Source organism: Capra hircus, chromosome 10 (genome assembly GCF_001704415.2).
Source record: "Capra hircus breed San Clemente chromosome 10, ASM170441v1, whole genome shotgun sequence".
Lineage (NCBI taxonomy): Eukaryota > Metazoa > Chordata > Mammalia > Artiodactyla > Bovidae > Capra > Capra hircus.
This window is the reverse complement of record NC_030817.1, coordinates 27,025,673-27,046,992: the sequence shown is the minus strand read 5'-3', so window position 1 is coordinate 27,046,992 and position 21,320 is coordinate 27,025,673. Positions and strand designations below refer to the sequence as shown.

Here is a 21,320-nt window from a genome sequence, read left to right as displayed (position 1 = left end):
CAAGACCTAGGAGTCCGAGAATGTTAGAGAAGTTTCTAGCTGAAATCGACCCGAAAAGCTTATCTGAGGGAGTGTGTGACATTCTCCCCACCCTCGGTGGTGGTTAACCTGCATTCTGAGTTAGCGTCTCCCTCAGAGCCACTCTGATGTTCCAGAACGTGGAAGGAAAGTTGCCAGTCCTGGGCTGCGGCAGGGCGTGCGGGGGGAGGTGGCTGCTCCTCCTCCGGCGCTCGCGGGCGGGCTCGACACTGGCCGCCGAGCGGCGAGAGCGGGACTCGGCGGCGGGCGGGGAAGGCGCGGGGCGTGGTTTGCAGCTTTCCGAGCGCCAAGGAGCCGAGCGCGCTCTGCTGCGCCCCGAGCCTTCCGCTGGACCAAAGAAGCGAGCGGGAGACCGAGCAAAAGGCGCGATCGAAGGAGCAAGGCGAGCGGGGCGCTGACCCGGGCTGGCCGCAGCCCGCGCCCTCTCCGGGCCGGCAGCGGGTGAGCGCGGGGGCGGCGGCGGCGGGGCCCCCGCACCCCTGTGCGCCCCAGAGGGAGCGGACTGGGGCGAAGAGGGAGGAAGAACGGGAGGGAGGGAAAGGGGCGGGGGCCAGGGAGAGCCAGGTCCCTGAGCTGAGGGAGGGGGCGGCAAGAGACGGGACCCGACCCACTGCGGGGGTCCGAACCGGGCCCCGGGAAACTTTGCCCGGCTGGGAAGAGCGGGGTGCGTGGAGGGCGCCGCAAACTTGTCAGCGGGCGGGGCGCTCCGGGGATTGGAGTGAGCGCCAGCGGGTGGCGTTTGTCTCTCCGGCTTCTTTGTGTCACCTCCGGTCCCCAGCCCGCCGGTCCGCCCGCCTGGGAAAGGGGCTGCGCGGGGGGCTCGGCCCGGATCCACCCGCCGCCCCCGTCGGGCCCAGGCCGGGGGACCGAGCAGTCGGCTGATTGTTTTCGTTCCTCGCGTCACGCTTGGGCGGGAAAGATTTTGAACGCAGCGTGAGCTAGAAGGCAGAGAGCAGCGGCGCGGAGATTGCCAGATAGGGGGGCGGCGCGAGGCTCGCCCAGGGTCCCCCAAGACTGGCGGGCGGGGATCTGCCGGCCCCCGCACTCGAGGAACCGCGGCGGCCGAGCGCCTCCGCGGCGTGGGCCGCTCGAACGGCTCGGCTTGTATATTCCGAAAAGATTGCCTGGGGTCTTTGTTGTCTGAAATTGCCTTGCGCGTCTGACGGTAGCACCTTCTCCTTCTGAGGTTGTTTTTCTTCTGTTAAAAAAAAGAGTGAGGGGAGACTTGTGTGAAATCAGTGCTATTCCAAACAACGTTAACCACCCTCTTTGATGGAGGTTGAGGAGTCCTGTGTCACCTTTGCCTTTGCGGGCGCCTGTTTTTTTCCGAAAGTTATTATTTTCCCCTTCCCTGGTGAAAGGGAGCGTCTGAGCGAGACGCCAGCAGGCACGATTGTGTGCGAGCACCGGCAAGTCAGAGCCAAACCCAGGAGGCTCTTTCCAGCCGCTCTAAACTTTGGCATCGCCTTTTTAAAAAACGTTTGATTTCAAACAGCTTTCACCTGCTTTTCTAAAAGTTCCAGCGCTTCGAAGAACTCCTTGCAGATATTTTGTGGTTGTGCTAGGATGAGTTCGACCACTTACAGGGTTGGGATTAAACACCCGAACCACACCTGGCCCGTTCACCACTCAGGTCCTTGCCCTTGAGCCGTTGTAAACATCATCGGGGTGAGTGTTCACCTTTTATGAGATGGAACATTTGGCGTGTTTTTATACTTTAATGCATGACTCTTTCTTTCCTTACCTTTCCTTTCTGGAAAAGTCTCTTGAGACTCTCCCGGACTCTTCTTGAGATAATTAACTGATTGGCCTTAGCTGTGCCATTACACCCCCCACCCCCGGAAGCACCCGAGGGAGAAGAGAACAGGTGTAATCCTCATTAAGTTGTTTTTTTTTTTTTTTCTCCCGTGGTGAAGATTCTGGAGATGTCAAAATAAGCAAAAAATGTAAATCCTTTGTTTTCTGTCCATATATTTAAGTTCACGAGCTCTATTTGAAGTCACAAAAATCAAAATCAAACCAGCTTAACCTTGGCTCAGCTTAACCTTGTACGTTGATTGTTTTTGTTTTTTTTTTAATCATTTGAATAAGTTTACCGGGTTAGAAATTTTACAAGCATTTCAGTGCGTTTGTCCTAAGTGTGTTTGCAGGATATTGCAGTATGCTTAAAGAACTGAGTCAGAGTGGGATTATTCTTGGGTCATGCCCTTAATAGTATATCAGAGTTTAATATAAAGCTCAAAACCGGGGTCAGGTCTTGATAAGTAAGGGATGGTATTAAAGGCAGTAACTTCATTTGTCGTTACTCATATGCTTTAGCTATAAACTTTCAGTAGTTTCACAAAATTATCCTTTCATTTACTCAAATGAATGCTTACCTGTGCCAGCCACTGTGCTGGACTCTGGAGTTTCAAATAATACTAACCATTTATGGAATACTGATTTTGTACCAGTAAATGCTTTACATAGATTACCTCATCCATCCAATAAATATTTACTGAGTGCTTTCAGTGTATTGTGGTAGGTACTGGAGTTCTAACAATGCACAGGACAGCTGTGGTTCCCGCCTTTATCTTAGCTGGTGGGGAGGATAGGCAGAACATAAAAGCCATCACGAAACTAATAGTAGTTTTTAAAATGTAAATCAGATCACACCACTTCTGTGTAAAACCCTCCAGTGGCCTCAGTCTCCCTGAGTGAAAGGAAAAGGCTGGTCAGTGGCCTCGGTGTTTACCCCATGTGACCCTCCCCGCCCAGTCCTGTCTCCTTGATTTTGTCTGCTGTTCTTCGTTTCCCTCATACTTCTGTAGCCAAACTAGCTTCCTAGCTATCTGTGGGCCGTCACACTTGCTGTTTCCCCTGCCTGGAATGCCCCGCCATACCTATATGGTTCTTTCTCTGATCTCCCTCACTTCTTTACTCAGTTATATTATGAACCTTCACTGAACCCCAGATTTAAAATCATAGCCCACTTGTAACTCCCTTACTCTCCTTTCATAACTGATTTCCCCCCTCCATCTCATCATCTAACTAACATACATTTCCCCCGCTCCATATCATCATCTGACTAACATACTCTGTATGTTATTTCTCTGCTTATGTTCTGTCTTACCCCCCTAGATTGCACACCTCCTCAGAGCTATTGTGTTCCCTGCTGCATCCTCAGAGTCAGCGCCTGGCACACAGTAGGGACTCAAACTATTTGTTGAATGGAAATAAGAAAACCACAGGGTGCTGAGACACAGAGTAACCAAGAGTTCCTAAGTGAATGGTAAGAAGTCTTCTCCTTGAAGGTGACATGTAAGCTGAGACAAGTAGCATGTAAGTGTATTGTGGGTGAGGAGGTGAGGAGAGGAGAGAGACATGGAAGAAGAGTCGGGAAAGAGCTTGGTGGTGCATGGATTGATTGGACCTGAGAGAAGGTCTTGAGGCTGAGCACTGTCAACTGCAGGGAGAGAACTGAAAAAGAATGGTAATCAAATGATGGCAGAGGTTGAGATGGTTGGATGGCATCACTGACTCAATGGACATGAATTTGAGCAAACTCGATAGTGAAGGACAGGGAAGCCTAGTGTGCTGCAATCTGTGGGGTCGCAAAGAATGGGACACGGCTTAGTGCCTGAACAACAACAATAGCAGCAATCAGATGACAGGTCACGCAAGGCCTCATTGGCGAAGGTTTGGATACATTCACAGTGAATTCTCATATATACCCTATTGGCCCTATGTTATAGTTAATACAATTGAAGGAACTTTCAGAGGCTACCCAGTAGCTGAATGGCACAGCCTAGGATAGATGGGAAAACAGGTTCTCAGATCCCACTTATATTTAACCACCATGTATATGTGTGTGTGCTTGTGTGCGTGCATGCACGCGCTCGTCTGGATTGTAGCCTGCCAAGTTTCTCTTTCCATGGAATTTTCCAGGCAAGAATCCTGGAGTGGGTTGTCATTTCCTTCTCCAGGGGATCTTCTCGACCCGGGGATCTAACCCGCGTGTCTTGCATCTCCTGCATTGGCAGGCAGATTCTTTACCACTAGTACCACCTGGGAAGCCCCATTTAGCCACTACGCCAGCATCAAAAGACATAGTATTCTGTCTTTTGTATTCTGTATTCTGATGGAGCTGTTTGTCTAGTGAAGACAAGCCATTGCAATACACATATGGCAGTGCTAGAAAAGATGTATTCTCAGGGACCCGGGGAGGAGGAAAGCATCCAATTCTGCCTAGGAATGGGAAGAGACAAATTGGAAAAAAATGAAGTTATTTTTCCTTTTTTATAATTATGAAATGTTTCAGATTCACTATAATTAAGAAATAATCTTAATATCATTCAAACGTATAGCCCATTCTTCACGACTTTACTGTGTGCTCGCTGTTGTGGTGCTGTTTTTGCTTTTGCATTTTCCAATGACCTGGGTTATGCACCCCCATTCCTCCTGCTGCTGCTGCTGCTAAGTCGCTTCAGTTGTGTCCGACTCTGTGCGACCCCATAGATGGCAGCCCACCAGGCTCCTCCATCCCTGGGATTCTCCAGGCAAGAACACTGGAGTGGGTTGCCATTTCCTCCTCCAATGCATGAAAGTGAAAAGTGAAAGTGAAGTCGCTCAGTCGTGTCTAACTCTTCCCGACCCCATGGACTGCAGCCTACCAGGCTCCTCCGTCCATGGGATTGTCCAGGCAAGAGTACTGGAGTGGGGTGCCATCACCTTCTCCGGCCCCCATTCCTACTTTCACCAAATTAAGAATTGTGTCTGCAATAGTGTAAAATCAGTTATGTTTAAAGCTTGTAATTCTTTGTGAAGTTGCAGGTTAAGTACTGTTTTGTTATCTTAAACTCTGTCCTTTCTGTTTTTTGTGTGATAATTTTAAAAACAGTTTCATTGAGTATAATTGATATACAGTAAGCTGCATAAATTTAGTGTTAAATTTGATAAGTTTTTGACTTATTTGTAGACCTATGAATCATCTTTCCCTTTGGTCCCTTCCTATACCCTGTTACCTTCTTTCCCAACCAGTGATAGCTCTGACTCTATGGATTAGTTTGTATTTTCAGAGTTTTATTTGCATTTAACCATATAATATGTTTTCTCTTTTGTCTGGGTTCTTTCACTTAGTATAATTGTTTTGAGATTCATCTATGTTGTTCTGTGTATCAGTAGTTGATTACTTTTTATTGCTGAATGGTGTTCTGCTGTATGAATATACACCAGTTTATTTATCCATTCACCCATTGATAAACATTTTTTTTTTTTTGCTAGTTTTTGGATGTTAAAAATAAAGCTGCTGTAAACACATTATATTCAGTCTTTATATGGACATCTGCTTTCATTTTCCCTGGGTAAATGTCTAGGAGTAGAATGGCTCGATCATATGGTAGGCGTATGTTTAACTTGTAAAGAAACTTCCATACTTTCCCAGACATTCCCAAAGTAGTGTGTGAGGGTTCCAGTGGCTGTGCATCCTTGCCAGCACTTGGCGTGGTTAAGCTGTCATCGCCATTCTATTAGATGTGTAGTGGTATCTCACTGTGTTTTAATTTGCATTTCCCTGATGACTAACGATGTGCGTATTTACCATCCATATTATATCTTTTTTTTCGCTGAAGTTTCTGTTTGCATTCTTTTGTTCATTCTTCGTTGGATTGGTTGCTTCCTTATTGAGTTTTGAGTTTTTTATATATTCTGGATACAAGCTCTGTATCAGATATGTGATTTACAAATATTTCCTTTCAATCTGTTGCTCATCTTACATTCTCTTAACAAATCTATGAAGATCAGGAGTTTTAATAAAGTCTGATTTATCAATTCTTTTATGAAATTACACTTTTGGTGGTATACCTAATCTTTGCCTCGCTCAAGATCACAAAGATTTTTTTCCTAAGAGTTATAAAACTTGTAGAAAAACTATAAAAGAATATAAAACCATAAATTTTATGGAGTGGAATATGGGTTGAAGTGTACTACTGGCCCTGGAACACTTGACAGGTTTTGGAGATGAGATAATGTCTGGAGACAATGTCTTGGGGTAGGGGTGGGCGGGCGCTTGCTATTGGCATCTAGTGGGCCAAGGCCAGGGATACTGCTAAAGATCTGCAGTGAACAGGAGAGATCATCTCAACAAAGACTCATTCAGCCAGAACGTCAGGAGTGTCAAGGTAAAGAGACCAAAGGCTGTTTTACTGACCTTCTCAATGTTTCGGCTATTAGTTTTCTTTATATTTTCTATCTTCTATTTAATTGATTTTCACTCTGATCTTTATTATTATTTCTTTTCTGTGTGCTTGAAAAGGATGTTTTGTATGTGCTTGAACACAATATTTATTCTGATTATTCCATGTCAAGAGAGCATACCATCAACATAGCATCGTTATTCATGCTAACCTTGATTACTTAGCTGAGGTAGTGCTTGTCAGGTTTCCCTGCCATAAAGTTGCTCTTTTCTCTGCATTCTGTCCTGTACTTTTTGAGATGGAAGTTACTATGTGTAGCCCACATTTAAGGAGTGGAGAGTTATGCTTCTCCATGTGACAATCTCTGACTTTTAATTCTGATATTTAGACCATTTATATTTAAAGTGATTATTGATTATAGTTCACTTTAAATGTATACTTTTGTTTTTGTTACATGTTTTTCTTATCTTTATTTCCTTTTTTCTCTTTTTCTGTCTTTGGATTAATTGAATTTATTATCATTATAATTTATTTATTTATTTTTTGCTTATTAGCTAACAGTCCTTTTTTTTTTTTTTTTTCTCAATTTGACTCTTGGGAATCTTAGTTCCCTGACCAGGGATTGAACCAATGTCCTCAGCAGTGAAAGCGTGGAGTCCTAACCCCTGGAGTGCCAGGGAATTCCCTAGCTATCATTCTTTATTTTGTTATTTTAGTGTTTGCTTTGGGTTGATAAACTTATCACAGTTTACCTTCAGGTGTTATATTATACCACCCCATTTACAGTCACGTACCTCATGAGAGCCTTGTAATAGTTAATTCCCATTTCTCTATGTTAACCTATGTGATATTGTCATACATTTAACTTTTTGTCTGTTATTGATCCCACATTGCATTACTGTTTTTTGTTTGAACAGTCAATTTTTTTTTAAAGGAATCTAAAACCCCAAACATCATATATTACCCATGTTTTACACAGGTTATATTCTTTATTTTGCTATCATGTGAAAATAAATGAATTATACATATTGAGGTTATTGGATTCATCTTTATGAATATGTATATATTCTAACTTGTAATTTTAGTGTAAACATTAAAGTAGTAGTGAAATTTAGAAATCAGAGCATAGTTCATTTTCTTAAACTCAGTTACTGAGTTGTCATTGAGCTGATCATTGCTGTAATAGATACTTCAGGACACTGTGGGGTCTTAGAAGATTCAGAACACCTGGACTTGGAGATCTCTGTGCAGGTATTGATGAGTGTGCTGTCTTTTCTTTTCTTCCGGCAACATTAGAAAAAGGGAAATTTCAGGAGTGAGTCCTCCCATGCTGACATTATCCAGACCTTGAGAAACTTTCAAAGCATTTCTTTCTTCCGATGGTATATGAGATAAAAAGCACTTGGTTAGAGCTGCTTGGGTCAGAGTAACATTTGGCAAAGTGACCCTGAAGCTTCTGCTTGTCAGTGTCCATATTTGATTGAAAACTCCAATCTGAGATGTAGTTCTTAGAACTCGCCAAAATTTGCTATTTGTTGCTCTGGTTTTAGGTAATTTTTAGTCTTCCTTTATCAGTGAAGATGGAGTGGATACCCTCTCCATCTGGGTATGTGTAAATGTACTCCTATTCTGAAGGTTAATACATTGACAAACACTCAACTATAAATGAGTGGGAAAACTTAATTCATCCAGCAAATTAACTTACTTTGTAAATGTTTGTTGAATCTGGGCTCTGGCACATTGATGAAAATTTATGTCTCCTGCCCTTTGAAAGCCAACTCTCTTTTAAGAAAAGGGCCCATAAGCACAGGAGCATGCATTCCAATGTGGTAATTGGTGATCACTGCAATGGAGATACGAGCTAGGCAAAGGGTGCAAGCTTAGAGCAGTGGTTCTCAAAGTGTGGTCTAGGGACCAGTAGCATCAAACCTATTGGTTTGGAAATGTAGAGGGTGAGGCCCAGCGATCTGTGTTTAACAAGTCTTCCAAGTGATTCTGATGCATGCACAAGATTGTGAACCACTGGCACAGAGGATTAGATGATCTCTGAGATTTTTTTTCCCTGGGTCCTAGTTTCTACAAATATGATTTGGAAATGTGATATTTACCATGTGGTACTTTAAGAACTATTTTGACACTAATGGACTGTCAAACGTGAATTGTTATGTGGGTAAAACAGAGATCCAAAATGGTAAAGTTTTGTCTGACACTGGAGCAAAAGTAAACTAGATTTTAGAACACTTTATTATGAAAAATTTTAAATATATTCAAAAGCAGAGATAATAGTGAAATGAACTCCTATGTAAACATTCAGTAGAGTCAACTCAGTCATGTCTGACTCTTTGTGACCTCATGAACTGCAGCACACCAGGCTTCCCTGTCCATCACCAACTCCCGGAGCTTGCTCAAACTCATGTCCATCAAGTCAGTGATGCCATCCAACCATCTCATCCTCTGTCGTCCCCTTCTCCCACCTTCAATCTTTCCCAGCATCAGGGTCTTTTCCAACAAGTTGGTTCTTTGCATCAGGTAGCCAAAGTATTGGAGCTTTAGCATTGGTCCTTCCAGTGAATACTCAGGACTGATCTCCTTTAGGATGGACTAGTTGGATCTCCTTGCAGTCCAAGGAGTCTTCGTCAATGCCACAGTTCGAAAGCATCCATTCTTTGGTGCTCAGCTTTCTTTATGGTCCAACTCTCACATCCGTACACGACTACTGGAAAAACCATAGCTTTGACTAGACAGACCTTTGTCAGCAAAGTAATGTCTCTGCTTTTTAACATGCTGTCTGGTGATTTTGAAGCCCTCCAAAATAAAGTCTGTCACTTTCCATTTTTTCCCCATCTATTTGCCATGAAGTGATGGGACCTGATGCCATGATCTTTGTTTTTTGAATATTGAGTTTTAAGCCAACTTTTTTTCTCTCCTCTTTCACTTTCAGCAAGAGGCTCTTCAGTTCCTCTTCACTTTCTGCCATTAGGGTGGTGTCATCTGCATATCTGAGGTTATTGATATTTCTCCCGGCAATCTTGATTCTGGCTTGCGCTACACACAGTCTCCTTATCAAGGTTAGAGATAAGCTGTTTAGTTAGAGCTCAGGCTATGAGATAGTTCATGTTTTGAGAAAGGGAACAGAATTAACTTACACAGATATACTACCTGTTTTCTCCCACTTTCACTTTGGAGGACTAATTGTAGTATTCTGAGGAAAAGCCGATTGTAATACACCTGAGCTCTTCAGGTTTGAGTGATATGTTAATTAATGGATCAGACTGTAGGAGTTTGGGGCTTCCTAGGTTGTTCAGTCGGAGAAGGCAATGGCACCCCACTCCAGTACTCTTGCCTGGAAAATCCCATGGACAGAGGAGCCTGGTAGGCTGCAGTCCATGGGGTCACTGAGAGTTGAACACTACTCAGTGACTTCACTTTCACTTTTCACTTTCCTGCATTGGAGAAGGAAATGGCAACCCACTCCAGCGTTCTTGCCTGGAGAATCCCAGGGATGGGGGAGCCTGGTAGGCTGCCCTCTATGGGGTCGCACAGAGCCAGACATGACTGAAGCGACGCAGCAGCAGCAGCAGCAGATTGTTCAGTGGTAAAGAATCCACCTGCTAGTTCAGGAGTCTCATGAAATGCAGGTTTGATCCCTGGGTTTGGAAGATCCCTTGGAGGAGGACATGGCAACCGACTCCAATATTTTTGCCTAGAGAAGCCTATGGACCAGAGGAACCTGGCAGGCTACAGTCCATAGTATCACAAAGTCAGATACAACTGAGCAACTGAGCAAGCACACTGCAGGAGTTAGCTAATTTTCATTAAAAAATAAATGCTGATTAGTAAGAAATAATTTTTATCTGAAGTGTAAAGTGCAACAAAATAAATAAAGCTGTTCAGGATTGTTCCCCATGCCCTCAAATAAACCTAAAAAAACCCCCTGCAACAACTCATGCATCTAAGTTGTTAGTACTATGGTAGGCTATAATCAATGTTTGATGAGATCGTTTGATAAAATAACGCACGAATGCACGCTGGAACTTTTAGTTAAAAATTGTTAGTGGTTCAGAAAGAAAACAAGAGGATTTACTATATAGCCTGTTTATAAAGCAGTTAAAGGCATGTTTTATTATTTGTGCTAGTATGTTGACAAAATAGGTAACTAGCAATCTCTTGCTTGACTTTCTTTTGTAGTTACTCATTTGATGACATTGAGTAAAAAATTTTCTCCTGTTAATAGGCCTTTGTTTAAAAGAAAGTATGTTACCTTTGTACTCTTTTTCATCATAGAAAGTTCCAACTAAGTTGGGTAATAATTAATTTGGTAAATAGTGTTTAGTCCAGAACTGATTATATTTCCTTCTGAGCCAAGTGAAAAGGAAACTCTCAATCTATAACCACAGGTTGAAGGTTTGGTTACAAGACTGTGTTTGTGATGGTTTCTGAGACTTGGAAGGTAAGCTTGCTCCTTTCATGAGTCATCATGTTGTCTCACAGTTGGCTGTGTGTTTTCTTAGCAACAGCTGGTGATTTCTGGTTTGAGTTGGGAAAGTATGTTTTGAAGTGATTCAACATATTCTTTCAGGTTATATATGCTTGCTGAACCTTATAAGCTTACTGTTAATGTGGTGAGTTCCACCATGAAGGAATGATTTCATTCTCCTAGTGGCTCTGCATTCCAAATCATTTTTCTTCTGTTTTTTTTAGGGAAGTGAGGGTGGGTATAAGAAAAGAGAAGAAGTTAATCTGGAAGACTATGAACCTGCTCGTTTATGACCCTGGAATAGAGCAGAACCAAAATTGGTCTCCACATGCTGATAGGATAAAATGTAATTTACTGGAGTCTTCATCTTGAGTAATACTCCAGGGTGCATAAGTACTAAAGGACAAGTGAATTTTTGAAATGTCTGTGATATTGTGTAATGATGAGTATAACTTCTGAAGTCAGATGGACCCTGATTCAAATCCTTGCTTTGCCATATATTAACATCGTCACTTTGGGCAAATTATAAACCTCCCTGAGTAGAGCTTCTTCATCTATAAAATAAAAGGCAAAATAGCACCTACCTCATGGGAGTGTTATGAATATTACTGAGGCAACACATGTAGTGGACAGTACAGCACCGATGATCAAACATTGTAGAGCACATGGTAATAAGTGCTAATTGCATTCTGTTCAAGAGTGCAGTGAACAAGGGGCTAAGTGGCAGGTGTTAGAGGACAATCAGCAATCAGGCATGGCTCCCTTTTTGCAGGAACTGGGACAGATAGCCTTGTAAACAAGTCATTCTAGTATGATCCAGAATGAAAGAAGTGCCACCTGAAGTGCTAGCAAAGTGCTATGGTCATTAATGCCCACTTTGGGGAAGTTAGGGCTAATTTTGTATAGGATATTGACATTTGAACTGGGCTGGGTTTAGAGTGCAGAGTAGAGCTTTCATGGGTGGAAAATGGAGGATAGTAGATTGCAGGCTGAAAAATATCACAAACTGAAGCACAGGGCTCGTGGCAGGTTGTAGTGGGAGAGGTGTGGAGAGATGCTTTGTGGTTAGATTGTAGGGCATTGTGCTCATGGAACGTTTGGACCATATTCTTCTCGTCAGTGAGAACCTACAGCATGCACATGGTGTGAGCTCTATTTCACAATAATGGTCTGAAAAATGAAGTGGAAAGGCAAGAAATCCAATTAAAAGGATGTTTTTAGAAATCTAGGTGAGTGATGAAATTTAGAGAACAAACTCAGAGGGGATTAAAAGGAGCTGGAAGAGAGAGGATTCTAAATTTGAGGCCAAGAAGAATGCTGGTGCTATTACTTGAGAGAGAGTTACCATAGAAGAAGGTATGGGGAAAACCGATGGTCCGGTGGCAGGATGGTCTACTGGGTCTTTTTTTAAGTTGAGGTACAGTTGATTTACAGTGTCGTGTTAATTTCAGGTATATAGCATAGTGATTCATACAGAGTGTATAGGAATTTTTATAGAGAGTGTCTATGCTAATCCCAAATTCCTAATTTATTTGTCCCCCTTCCTCTTTGGCAACCATAAGTTTGTTTTCCATGTCTGTGAGTCTCTCTGTTTTTTAATAAACAAGCCGATTTATATCTTTTAAAAAATATGTTCTACATATAAATGATATCTTGCGATACTTGTCTTTCTCTGTCTGGCTTCATTTCGTATGATAATCTCATTTTGTTGTGAATGGCATTATTTCATTCTGTTTGCTGCTGCTACTGCTGGTAAGTTGCTTCAGTCATGTCCGACTCTGTGAGACCCCATAGACAGCAGTCCACCAGGCTTCCCCGTCCCTGGGATTCTCCAGGCAAGAACACTGGAGTGGGTTGCCATTTCCTTCTCCAATGCATGAAACTGAAAAGTGAAAGTGAAGCTGCTCAGTTGTGTCCAACTCTTAGCGACCCCATGGACTGCAGCCCACCAGGCTCCTCTGTCCATGGGATTTTCCAGGCAAGAGTACTGGAGTGGGGTGCCATCGCCTTCTCTGTTACGGCTGACTAAAACTATATATATATATATACATACATACACACACACATACCACATCTTCTTTATCCAGTCTGTCCTTATTTGTCTTTTATAACAATCTTTATTTTAAAGACTGTTTAAATGCAGGGTCTTTGGGGCTCAAAGATTAGTGAGCTGGCAGTTGGGAGTTTAGTTCTGAAAGAAGGAAGCTAACATTTATTACGCACCTACTGTGTCTCAGGTTTATGCTGAGCATCTTCACAAATCATTGTTGAAAGCAAATAGCATTTTTATTGATGAAGAAATAAAGGTCAAAAAGAGGCCTGATATTATAATGCTTAAACATTAACCCTAATTTCAAAGCATTTCTCACTTTTGTCATTTTCTTCAAGTTCATTGGAGCAAGAGGAGAGCTGGGCCTAGAAAGACTGAGTGAATGGGTACTGAAGGCATTGAACTGTCCTCTGTGGCACTTTTCATTATTTCTGCATTCAGACTCTCATTACATATTCTTTACCACAAGGAGAGAACAGCCCTCTAATTAGGTGGTTAGTATTTGTTACTCGAAGACTGTTGAGGGAGTTTCATAATTAACCATATTTCTCAAGTTCTAATATTCCTTTCCTTTCAGAACTGCTTGAAGGTTGAAATCCTCCAAGACTGTTTTTTCTCTTGCTTCTGATAAAATGGAAACATTTGGCTACGAGTGGGTTTTAACTTTATAAAATGAGCCTTGTTATATTGGGTTAGAGAGGATGAGCCAGGGCAGAGAATGATGCTCTTTTCCTTAATGTTGCCACCTTTAAAACGTGTAATCCTGAGGTCAAGATCATGAATGCAGATAAAACTTAAGACTGGGAGGACTTTGAGCATGTCTTAAAAACTTTATGGCAAAAATCCAGCTACACACATACAACACACACATATTAAAAAGCAAAAGTTCGCCTTCATGTTATTTTCACTTTCCATTTCTGTTGTCTCTGTCCCTAGAGATAATCGCTGTGGACAGTTCTTTGTTTATCCTATTTAAATGTTTATGAATAGTTGTAACCTTGGCAGCAATTAGGCAAAATAACTAGATTTTAAGCTTTTTCCTTTTCACTCAGATATTTAGTATCAGAGTTTATATTGAAGTTTCATAAATACAGATTCTTCTTTTAGACCGTGTTCTGAGAGCCCTATAAACATCAAATGTAATTTATGTTAAATGCTCTCAGATTACCTTTCAAATCAGTGACATACCTAGGATTAGAATTTAGAGAACTTGAGCTTCTCATTTGTTGCTAAACCAGTTCTGTTAGTTAATTTATTACACAAGTTTGCCAGTTAACTGCAACTCTGGGCAAAAACATGTTTTATCATCTTATTTATTTATTTGAGAAGAAAGGACAGAGAACTGCAAATTTAAACTAACATAAGCTCATTATAGTCACTATATTAATCTCTTAATTACTTCATATTTTGAATGCGTAGACAATATGTGTTCTGGTAAATTTCTCTTAAAACTCACAGACCAAGTTAGTATAGGTTGGTATATCTTGGCTGTTAGGCTACCCACTCCAGTATTCTGGCCTGGAGAATTCTATGGACTGTATAGTCCATGAGATTGCAAGGAGTCGGACACGACTGAGCAACTTTTCACTTCATTGGCTGTTAGGAATTTCAAGGACATGGAGTTTGGAGCCTGCACATTTGTGTTCAAGCAAGAGTTGCCAGTAACTTGGTGTTCTCAGGAAAGGTGCTTATCCTCCCTGTTCCCCTAAATGGAGTGGATGGTATCTATCTTGTGAGGATTAAAGAGACAGTATATGTAAAATGTTTGACACAAAAACGTGTTCTTTGGAAGGACTGATGCTAAAGCTGAAACTCCAGTACTTTGGCCACCTCACACGAAGAGTTGACTCATTGGAAAAGACTCTAATGCTGGGAGGGATTGGGGGCAGGAGGAGAAGGGGACGACAGAGGATGAGATGGCTAGATGGCATCACCAACTCGATAGACATGAGTTTGAGTGAACTCCGGGAGTTGGTGATGGACAGGGAGGCCTGGCGTGCTGCAATTGATGGGGTCACAAAGAGTCGGACACGACTGAGTGACTGAACTGAACTGAAGAACTAAATATTAGCTCTTCTTTCTACTGTTTTATCATTGTGAAATAGAGGACCTACAATTTTGGTCATCCATGTAAGCAGAATTTACCTGTTCGTACTCTCAGGCTATGGCAAAGGAGACCTCATTACATTTCGCTTTTATTGCACTGTAGGTTGTTGGAAGGAATGTACAAATATTGGGGTATGTTTTTTAAGCAGATACAGATCTCACTACCTCTCTTAGCTTCTTAACTAAATAAGTTAGAAGAGTTTCAACCAAAGGACTGCATAAAACTTTTTGTCCCAGTGGTCCTATTTCTCAAGATTCTTCATTGGAAATAAAAATTAAAAAAAAAAAAAAAGATTCTTCATTGGTCCCAGTTTTGGTTCTACTCAGGAAAATACTGTAAAATGCACAAGACACTTTCTTGAGAGTGTTCCAGTTGTTCATCAATGGTGAGAAAACTACTTAGGTGGATTCTGTTTTGAGGATGTTTTATGTTTATATGAGTTTTGGGGGCTGGGGACTGGTCAGAGATCTTTCCATAGGGAGGGCTTTGAGAGAAGGAAAAAATATTTCTTTAGAAATCTCAAAATTGTAGTCTGAAATTCCATAAAGAGAAAATTTAAGATTTTCGTACTCTCAGTTCCTGGAGTTAAAGGGTCAGAAGGATTATTTATGTTTCAGGAAGTTTTTCTTCACACATAAGTGTATAACTTCTAAATATTTTAATGATGTAGAAGATATACTGAAGAAAAGGTAACCTTAGAAATGGACAGAGGTAGGATTTTTTTTTAAGCCAGACAAATTTCTAATGGAGTCCCTGCACACATAAGTAACAACAAAGATAATTTTGTATACACAGAAGTACATTCTGTTCTTTCCCTGAGATGATGTAACCTCATATCAGATCTTAAAATTGTGCCCACAGAACTGAAAACTGTATCTGTAGATAAATTCAGAAACAAATAATTCCGGTTGTTTCTCTTCAGGTGAGAAGCTTCTGTGTGTTTAGAAATGGAAACTAGTTTGCAAGCTCTGCAGGGAGTCAGGAGGGAAGCCTGGGAGAAGGAATGATCTCACAGTCTGAGGTTCTGGTAGATATTTTACTGGTATTCATTGATCTGCTCTCCAAAACCTCCTAAATCTACTTCAGAACTCAAATCCCTTTTTCAGCCTGAGTGTGTGTGTGCTCAGTCTGACTCTTGGCCACCCTAAGAACTGAAGACACTCTCTATTTCTCTAGTTGCTTGATTCAATACCTTTTAAATAAATGAATACCTGTTGAAGAATGGCACTGCTGGCTGACACCCTAGAAAAAAACAGCTTCCAAACCACACAACAGTTAATTTTTCAGTTTTTTTTTTTTTCCTCCTCATTTACTTTCCCAGTAACCAGTCATAATGCTGGTTAGGTAAGACTGGGTGTCTAGTATTTTGTTAGAACTCTACCAAAGTAGTAATGGATAGTTCCTTAGAAGTAAAGAGTTCAACGGAAACAAACTCAAAAAGGACAGACAGGAGCTCTAATTTGGGGAAGATTTGAATTAAAAATATCTCTAGAACAATTTCCTTAAAATTCTGGTCTGAAAACCCTTTGTTGCTGTTGTTTAGTCACTAAGTTGTGTCTGACTCTTTTGAGACCCCATGGACTGTGTAGCCTGCCAGGTTCCTCTGTCCTTGGGATTTTCTAGGCAAGAATATTGGAGTGGGTTGCCGTTTCATGCTCCAGGGTATCTTCCTAACCCAGGGATCGAACCTGTCACTCCTGCCACATCTCCTGCATTGCAGGTGGATTCCTTACCTAAAGTAATTAGAAGATATGTCATTTACTCTTTAGGTCATAGTACTCTCTAAATTAACTTTTATGTACCAGAATCTGTGATCTACATGTTAAAATCTGCAGTGATTTACTGAATGATTGAAGGATTTGCTAGTTTATTTGCTTTGTGCACCATATAAGTCTTGGTAAATTAGTCAAAATTAGATTGTAGAGAGTAGAGGGGATCTCTTCTCTAAAATGAGTCTTGAGGGTATGAGAAATAATAGAGAAGTCATAAGTTAAGTAAGAGCTGAACCTTTCCTAAGATACCAATTATGAGTTCAAATCCTGGGTTTATCTCAGACAGTTTTATGTTCTTGCATAAGACTCTGATGCTAATGGTCTTAGTTTCTCTGCCTCAAGAATATCATGATTATTTAAAATCACATATGTGTGTGTATGTATGTTGATTGCTCAGTGGTGCCTGATTCTTCGCGACCCCATGGATAGTAGCCCTCCAGGCTCCTCTGTCTATGGAATTCTCCAGACAAGAATACTGGAGTGGGTAGCCATTTCCTTCTCCAATAAAATAACCTATAAGCACAACTAAATACAAAGTATGTTTTGTCTTGGGTCAGTTAGACTGTCCCCACCTCTTTACTGATATTCATTGGTTCGCTCTCCTAAACCCCACCAGATAGCTCTCAAAGGTTCACCATCATTGCAAAGGATGGTGAAAGAGAGAATGTCATGGGATTCAAGTCCGTTCCTAGGGTGACTTTAAAATGTGTGTCTGCTATCCACAGTGAGTTAGTATCTCGTCTCATATCTGATTCGTTACTTGTACAGTGACAGAAGTGATGGGTTGTTACTAGAGTCCAGGGAGTTCAACACCCATCACGTTGACTTTAAATTTTAGACTGAATGATACCTGAATCTTCTTATTTCACAGAAGACAATCCAAGATTCAGGTATGGCAAGCTACAGCTGATAACTGGCGGAACAAGGAGTAAAAATGCTACCTCCAGATTCCTGGCTCTTGCTGGCATAGATATGTGTGTGTGTGTGTATTAAAATATTTATATTATCTATTATTTAAAACCTATGAAAAGGTATAAACCACCATACCATTAAGTACCTAAGTGTTTTAGCATACTACATAAGAAATAAATTGTTGCTATCATGGTTGTGACCCCTTCTTCCTCCTCAGAGGTAGCAGCTATCCTGAATTCGATGTTTATCAGTCTCATGCATTTCTTTACAGCTTTATTATATTTGAATAGTAAGTGTGAAGTATTTAACAAACTGGAGTGTGTGGATATGGCCGCTCATAATGGATACTGGCAACAGATCCAGCCATGCCACGGTATACTGGCTGAATATCAGGCCCATCGTGGACCCCCATAAGCAGTGTTTTTAATACCATACATAGTACCCTTTTGTATGCATTCTTTTACAGGTTGCTCTTTTCCTTTCAACTTTATATTTGTGAGCTGCATTTGTATTGATATGGGTAGCTGATTTATTCATTTTCAGTGTTGAATACCCTAATGTATGAATATGTCACAGTTTATCCATTTTTGGATAGTTAGGTTTTTTTTCTTTTTAATGCCCTTGTACCTGTTCAGGTGTTTTGCTTCTTTTCCTGTTAGGTTGTTTATCTTTTCCTTATTGATTTGTATATTACTTTTGAAATATTTTTTTGGTAAACTGCTATTTAATAAACACATTCTTTAACATTTGTACTTAAGAAGTCACATAAAACCTATCATGGCTTTGTCTTTCCAATATTATTTCCAACTATTACACATAGTTGTTCATATTTTAAAAGGATCTTTCAGTATTCCCTAATCAGGTTCACGTCAAGCACACCAAGGGCATTGCCTGTGACTGCAGACATAAACGTGTTCCATTATTTGGAGTGGATTTGGCATACTCTTAACACTGATTGTGAAGATGGACTTGATTTCCCCACATTTCCATGGTCATGCTGGCGAAAGGGTTGACCTTATTGTAACTCTAAAGCATGGGAGGAAAGTCTTTATGGGAAATTCTAAAGTTCTTTTTTTTTTTTTTTCTCTTTATCAAATCAAAAGCAGGAAAATGAAAGTTACGCTTGCTTCCTTAGTGAACCAGAGTGGCCCACAGGATATAAAAGAAACTGTAAAGTAAATGGAAGAACTGAGGCTGTTGCTCAGGAAGTTCTTTCTGGAACTTTCTCTGTTTAAACTATGGGTTAGATAGCTAACAGGGACCTGCTGTATATCACAGGGAACTCTGCTCAATACTCTGTAATAACCTAAATGGGAAAAGAATTTGAAAAAGAAAGAGGTGTGTGTGTGTGTGTGTGTGTATAAATAACTATCACTTTACTGTACACCTGAAACTAACACAACATTGTTAATTAACTACAATATAAAATAAAAATAGAAAAAAAAAGCCCTATCTGGGTTGTTTATGATTTTGGCTCCTTCCCCACCTCTACTCCCTCCTCTGCCACCAGTGATCACAACGCTAAAGAAGGACATGTTAGGTTATTTGTTTCTTTTGTGGGCCAGTTTGTATCTGCTTTCTAGATGGTTATTGGTTTCAGGGATGTTAAACAGCAGGATCAATACAGTTCAACTTTTCCGAGGCTTGAAAGGTGTAATATTCCTGTTAGTTTTGCTCTCCTGGCTCACTTGCTTCCTTCTCTCCCTTCCTTGTTTCTTTCTAATTACAAATGGCATTTGTTAGTTAACAATCCTTCAGAGCATCCAGTGGTTTGTTCCTTTTAATTTTTAACCATCTTTTTCTTATACAAAAGGACAAAAACATTTAAAATTACTTTTAGTACTGAGGGTTGCTTTATCCTGGATCATCACTTCCACCCCTCTGCCCCGTCCCCCAGCAACCCCGCCCCCACCCTCCACCTCTCCACTGCCTCACTCCCAGCCTCCCGGCTCTGTAGGTCTCTTTTGTTGTTGGGAGCTAACAAAGTACTGTAATTTGCTGGATGGTGTGGATGGAGGATAGGCCCAGGGCTCCCGGAAAGAATTTCTGTAACCTGCCTGAGCTCCCTTCGCTTAAAAATTGCTGATTAACTAGACCCTTCTGTCCTGGGAATAGCCAAAACTTTAAAAGTGAAGTGTTCAAAAGAAACGTGTTTATTTTTAGAGGCAGAAAGTATTTTGAGCCCATTTGCCAGTAACTGTTTTTTAAAGAAACAAAACTGTGGACTTTAAGCCTAATCCCAAAGTGAAAATAAAACTCTTCCTGAAAGAATTAGCAATATATTAAACATTTTGAAAATAAGCTAATTTTTATTTTAGCTTTCTGTATTTTGAAATTAATATTACCCCGTTGTTCTGTAATTCTCCTTTTCTTTGCATGTTTTGCCATATACAGTTGATTTATTTACATAGAAGATAAAAAAAATGTCAAAGAGGAAAAGTGTTTAAAGAAATTTCAGAGGACATGCATTTAAAACTCGCAGACAAGGAGCGTTCTCAGAGATAGTGTCATCCAGATTCATTTTAACTTCATCATCACATGAGTACAGAGAACCCCTTCAGTCTCTGGTTTTTAAAGAATCCTGGCTTCTTTTTGGAGGGTAGTTTTCAGTTTATGAGTTTCAGTTTCTAGTAAAGATGCAGCACACGACGTAGATAAAAGTGAAAGAGGGGACCAGGAGCACCGACCTTCCCACAGGTCTTTGTGAGCAGAACCCCAAAACCTTTACAGAGGTAAAGGTCTATTGAAAGATTCACAATAACAATGACCACATTTTAGGGCTGTCTTCCAACCCCATCACTTCCTTCTTCTAAGGGGAAGTTGAGCTTGGGGTGGAGGAGGTGCATTCAAGCTACAGCCAGCTTTTGAGGAATGACAGACCTTGATGGGATGTTACACCGTGGGACTGGTGAAGTGAAGGTCCTTTGATTGATTTAGACTAGCAGAATAGAAAATAACAGTGGGTGAGTTAAATACTTGTTAATAGCACCCAGGACTTGGAGGGGGGGAAAAAAACCACACTTTTTTTTGAGGAGGGGCAGCACATGATTTTTTTTTTTAAATCAAGGTTTAGCTGCTTTACATACAGTGTTGTGTTAGTTTCAGGTGTACAAGGCAATGATTCACATATATATACACACACACACACACATATGTAATATGTGTGTGTGCTTTTTAGATTTTTTCTCTTATAGGTTTATCACAAAATATTGAGTAGAGCTCCCTGTGCCATTGTTGGTCCTTGTTGGTTGTCTATTTTTATATATAGTAATGTGTGTATGTTAATCTGATACTCCTCTTAATTTATCCCTCCCTGCTTCCCCTTTGGTAACCATAAATCCGTTTTCTATGTCTGAACCTCACATCTTAAGCAATAACAAGTAAAACCTTCAGAATGTAAATATTTACAGTGGATTTTGTGTGTCTGTGTTTGGGCGTGAATCTTTAAGCAGGTGTATTTGCGGGACTAGCAGTGCGTCACCAAGGGGATGCTTGGCTCCTGAGGTAGAAGAGCTAGCCGATGGCCTCTCCAGGGTCTAGAGCCCTCAGACCATGCCAGAAGCCTCAGAATGGTAGAGAATCTCTGGCCAGAGTGCCTGTTGCAGGAGGTGTATCTTAGAAGGTCCCTCTGTGTCACATTGCTGTGCTCCAGGGGAATCTACAGATCAGGGTCATCCTGAGTGTCCAGCAAGTGTATTCTCCTTGGTTCTGTCTCGTCTCAATAAAGATTTGGAGTGACGGACATTAAAGCCCTCGGCACGTCACAGCTCTTGGGTCTTGGACAGACCGT

The 21,320-nt window shown here is 41.1% G+C and overlaps 1 protein-coding gene across 1 annotated transcript in view; it reads left to right on the top strand.

The window, feature by feature from the left end:
• SYNE2 (spectrin repeat containing nuclear envelope protein 2) overlaps positions 290-21,320 on the top strand; it is a 323,992-nt gene continuing 302,961 nt past the window's right edge. Inside the window, 1 exon segment of the mRNA XM_018054080.1 lies at positions 290-480. The gene's annotated coding sequence lies outside the window, so the exon portion shown is untranslated.